At 27.1% G+C, this 5780-nt stretch overlaps 1 long non-coding RNA gene across 3 annotated transcripts; it reads left to right on the top strand.

Moving 5' to 3' along the window:
• LOC108340366 (uncharacterized) lies at positions 1-2418 on the top strand. Of its 3 annotated transcripts, XR_008250328.1 has the most exons (4): positions 12-225; positions 374-444; positions 1781-2016; positions 2202-2418. It is a non-coding gene; the product is annotated as an uncharacterized LOC108340366 (long non-coding RNA). The 3 variants fall into 3 exon arrangements; XR_001833208.2 differs by lacking the exon at positions 1781-2016 and having other exon boundaries at positions 1-225; XR_008250329.1 differs by having other exon boundaries at positions 20-225; positions 1728-2418.
• Positions 2419-5780: the final 3362 nt, after the last annotated feature.

Genomic DNA, 5780 nt, shown 5'->3' with positions numbered 1-5780 from the left:
TGACCCAAGGACACTTGAACCTTGGGAGGGGCTCTTTCCTTGCAAGTCAGATTTCATTTCACAGATTCTTCTCTTTCGGAATAGAAATATTGCCTTAACTCAAGTGCTCTGACTTCTCTCTAGGTTTCCAGCCATTTCCACTGATTGAATCCTAATTTGGTGGTGTTTTCTTGTTCCTGGAGTCAAGAGCTACGAAACCATCCGATTGGTTTTGCGTTCCAGCGGGTAAGTAGATTTTCCCTCTTTCCCTTCACTGTTCTTGTCCTAGGTTGTACCATTTTCTGATTCCCTGTGCCTGTGTGATTTTGTCTTTCATTCTCGGTTTATTCCGACTCAAAGAGCTAAAGTCTAGCACCTATTTGGTGATTTATAGGTTCTGTACAGTTTCGCACGGTGTAGGGGTACTGTTAGAGCATCTGTGAACTGTGTTGAGCAACCCACCAGGTGAGGGGAGCTAATTATTTTTCTTTGAATTTATTGCTTGAATCTGATTTGTAAAAGTATGCATGTTGAATTTTGGACTGTCGTGCGATTTTGTACGATATTTTGGATTTTTAGTATATAGGATGGTTTGAATTGAACTGGTGTACTCTTGTGAAACTGTGTTATAACTTTTATTGTATTGGGTGTTATAATTGAAACTATGGAATTGTGCATGTTGTGATATGATTATTTTAATCGGTTTCGAATGAGTTGGTTGGCTGAAATTGTTCTGGTTTGAGGGTTTGGAGTAAGATTCTATAATGGCATTGATATGGGTAGTAAGTAGGTATACAGACATTATTTTAGATTACCGTGAGAGGAAATAATATATATATATATATATATATATATATATATATATATATATATATATATATATATATATATATATATATATAAGAAAATTGGCAATTGAGGTTTAGAGCACAACAGATTAGTTTAGGTAACTTAAATAAATTAATTAAAATTGGTTGAGAGCCTTTCTTTGTTGGTAGGATAGAGGGGACTTAAAAACCTGAGTTGACACATCCCTGATCATAGAGCAGTCCTGGCCTGGTCCAGTCAGTTGTGACTAGTCATATGTGCTAGCGCCGAAGTTGAGTCTGATGCGTTCAGACATCTGAACCCGGTGACCAATTGGGTAGCGATGTGAAGTAAAGAACAAGTATTTTGTGGTAATGAAAAATTTAGCAAGCAGTTTCATAATTAAGGGAACATTATAAGTTATTTAGAGATAATACGTATGATAATATATTATATTATTAATGTATAGATTATATATATATATATATATATATTAGTTTAATATTATAAATATAAATATTTATAGTAAATAATATATATAATGTATTATAATTAACGTAATATATATAATATATATAGGTAACGTAATATATATATATATATATATGTATTATATTTTTATGAATCTATCAAAAGAATAAGATGCAAGCTGTTTTTTTTTTTTTATTATTTCATTCAGTATATTAAATTTGCAGTGATAAAATTGTTTTAGTTTTCAGAGATTATGCTATTATTATTTTTACATATAATCCATAATTTTTATCTTACTGTTTGGTAATAACATGACAATATCGTCTATTAGAGATTATTGAAATTGGTTGTGGAGCATGTTCTGTTATATATGATTTGATATTTAAGGCTTAAATATGTGGTTTGATTATAATTCAAAGGTGTGTGAATTGGGAAAGACTGAAATATGATTTCATGGTTGCTTATGGTAGTTTCAAATGTAGAATCTCTTAGTGAGATTCTTAGTGTTTTAAAATGAAAGTAGGGGCTCAGCCTTGGGAGTCATTCTGACGCTCCAATGGTCAATCATACTCACTTAGAGAGGTTGAATCATGTGGTGAGGAGTAGTAGGAGGTCCTTAGTCTTGGAGGCTTCCAGTATGTCTCAAGGCGCAAAACGGACTAACCTCGTGAGTGTGGCAGGGTGGGGAACCCAAGTTTCATAAGTCACCACGGGTGCAAGACTCGCCATACCCCGACTATCATTTTAAAGTCCGGACGAGTAAGTCTAGAAATTAACATGCTTAGATTGTATTTCTGAAATTATTTGGTGTGAGTTATTTCTTGTATGTATATGCTTAAATTGAGTTGCATGATTTTATATAATTAGCTCACCCTTGCTTGTTTGTGTTTGTGTTTCTTGCATGCTTTTTTTTTTGCAATGATCATCCACTTGGATGTGAGCAGAGGAGAATGAGGCCTCAGTGGAGAATGTCCTGGAGGGGAATGGGGAAGCAGCTTCTTAGTCTCTCTAGGAATTCCATAGCTTTCCATGTATCTGAACAATTCCAGTTCTTGTATTTTGAAGTACTTTAGTATTTCACGTTTTAAAATTTCTTCTACATTCCGAATTACTGTAATCCTTAAATTTTAATTTCTTAGAATCTTATTTGTTATTTTATTATTCTAACTGTTTTCTATTATCATCTATGTTGACGCCTTAATTTTTATACCTGCTTGAAGTATAATATTGGGATGTCACATATACAATGTTTTTCTTTCACGTTAGGATAATGATCTAGAATTGAAGATATACTATTTTTTTCAATTATTTTTCTTTATCGTGTGTAAAATGCTTTTCATAATCTATAATTGAAGATATAATAATTGTTTCAATTATTTTTATCATAGCATGTATAATATTATTCTTTCACATTAGGAAGTTATAATAATTGTTTCAATTATTTTTCTGCAATGTATATATTGAGTCAGATATTTATCATCCATAGTATTTGACTATATATTGTGTTTGTATTTTTACTAATATATTGTGAAATTATGAAAAAATAAGACTAAATGGATTTGTTTTGTTAAAAGAAAAAATAGATTTGTTTTAATACAATACATAAAAAAAAATGTAACATAAAAGATAATGAAAGATAATAGAATAAATTCGTCGTCATCCACTATTTAAAGTGCAAAATCTCTTATCGAATTTTAAAGATAAAATTTATAGCTCTTTTTAAATACAAGATAAAATATTTTATCCAAAAGTAACATTTGATGAGTTATAATGATTTATTGAAGTAGAATATAATAACATAATTTATTAAGTAGAATCTTAACAAAATAAATTTTGCAGCTATAAACAATAAAAATAAAAGATATAGCGGATAATGATCTTCTATAATTGATCTAGAGAACTCAGTAGATTTTATAAAGATTATCACATCATGAAAATGATCTCAAACAGCTGAGTAGATTTGGAAGAAAATCACATGACAAGCTTTATAATATTTTCTTTATCTTAATATGTTTTTATTATTACCTCTTCATTTTTTTTTATAATTTAGTAAATTTATAACTTATACGTAGATTTTTGTAATTTTTTTTATTACGCCATATATTTTATTTAAACAAGTTTACAATTTGATCTCTTAATTATCTATCTATAAAACACGAAAAGAAAAAGTTATCTTTATCATTTCAGCACTATTATAAATTCTACGTTCTTTAGTACATGTCAGGTTCTTGAAAAAGAAAACGTCATAATTTTGTGTTCTCTACCTTCACTCACGTCGCATGGCTTTATAGCAAAGGCAGTCGCATCGCTTTATAGCAAAGGCAGCTTCAAAGTCTCAGTTTGCAACTTGATACCTATCGGTGAGTATTTTAACAAACTAAAGTTTTATATGATCAATCTCTTTGATTTTAATTAGGTTTTTAATTAGGTTTTGTTCGACTGTTGTACCCGAAATGAGAGTTTCATTGTTTTTTTTTGTTAATAACATTACTTACATATAAAACTTTACAGTAGAACTATCAACATTTAAACCTGGCTCCTGGCTCATGCGGTTCAACCAGTTTATTTATTAGCGAATCAGAAAAATTCAAAACCGACCCGACTCACTACGGATTAATGAGTAAACAAGGCTCACTAGCTCACTTAATTACAATTTTTTTAAAATAAAAAAAAATTATAAACTTTCTATAATTCAAATCTAAACCAATTTTACTCCCAAAATAATTTTTTCAAGCAAAAACAAAATAATAAATATTTTTTTATAAAATTAAAATTAAATTTTAATAAAATAAAATTAGGTAGATGGGTTGCCAACCCGGACCACCACGGGTTCAACCCGCATGAGCCAGGTTTAAATGAGGGCAGTTGCTCCCTTCACCACCACCGAATGCTCCCTGCACCACCTCATACCAATTTTGCCCTTCTCTAAAACGAATGTCAACATTTCACCTTCAACGGATATTGACATCCGTCCGTTCACATATTTTATATTTTAATTTATTGTTTTTATTTAAAAAAAAAAAAAATCTTCAACAGATGTGACGACATCCGTTAACGGATTGCCACATCCGTTTTAATAAAAATTTTAAAACTATTTTGATTATTATTTAAATAATAATATATAAATTAAATTAATAATAATTATTTTATTAAATAAAATAAAATTAATTTATAAATAATTAAGTAATAATTTTAAATTAATTAAATAATATTTACATATTAATTTAAAATATAATAAATTAAAAACTAAAAATTTAAAAAGAAAAAACTTCATGGATGTTGCCACATCCGTTTTAATAAATTTTTAAAAACTATTTTATTATTTAAATAATAATACATAAATTAAATTAATAATAATTATTTTATTAAATAAAATAAAATTAATTTATAATTAATTAAATAATAATTTTTAAAAAATTAAATAATATTTATATATTAATTTAAAATATGATAAAATAAAAAACTAAAAACTTTAAAAAAGAAAACTTCATGGATGTGGTAACATCCGTATCCGTTTTAATAAATTTCTAAAAAATATTTTAATTATTATTTAAAATAAAAATACATAAATTAAATTAATAATAATTATTTTATTAAATAAAATAAAATTAATTGGTAAATAATTAAGTAATAATTTAAAAAAAATTAAATAATATTTATATATTAATTTAAAAACTTAAAAAAACTAAAAACTTAAAAAAAAAAAACTAAACGATGTGGGATATCCGTTAACGGATGTGGCACATCTGTTGAAGAATTTTTTTTTCAACGGATGTCGACATCCATTCAAGAGAAAAGGAGGAGATGTAAGATATTTTAAAATATAAAGGATAGTTTTAAAATTTAAAAAAAGTGTGGTGGTGCAGGGAGTAATGTGTGGTGGTGTAGGGAGTAACCCTCTTAAATGAGTCGGGTTGAAATCTGACCCGCATAAAAAATAGAATTTTTTCAAACCCAACCCGGTTCGAATTCGTGGTGGGCCGGGTTGACTCGCGGATTGTGACTAATTTTGATAGCTCTACCCTACAATACACAGTGTTATAAAAAAAATAAATTATTTTTTTCAAGATATAAAATGAATTAAAAAATGAATCAATTTATACAAACTTTTTCTTATATTTTTCATACATTTGTAATTTAATTTTAATTTGCAAGAAATATTTTTCATTTCTTTTTTATATTTTTCTTTCCAAGAAACCATATCATAAATTAAATATCTTAGCATCGCATGATATATTTTTAATGAATTAATTTAGATAAATACAGAAGGTTATATATATATATATTTATATATATATATATATATATATATATATATATATTTAATGATATTGTTAATCAAATCAAGAAAGTATCTTTTAATTAATACGATTTTGAACTTAAAGATTTTAGATTAATTAATATATCTTGATTTCAAAGATTTTGGCTAATTTAAAAAAGAAATCGATAGCCGTAAAGATTTTTAACGAGTGAAAATATTGAAAAGGAATCCATTCATTAATTTGATTCATTAAAGTTATAAA

The sequence above is a fragment of the Vigna angularis genome, chromosome 1 (assembly GCF_016808095.1).
Source record: "Vigna angularis cultivar LongXiaoDou No.4 chromosome 1, ASM1680809v1, whole genome shotgun sequence".
NCBI classification, from domain to species: Eukaryota; Viridiplantae; Streptophyta; class Magnoliopsida; order Fabales; family Fabaceae; genus Vigna; species Vigna angularis.
This window is presented reverse-complemented; position numbering and strand designations above follow the sequence as displayed.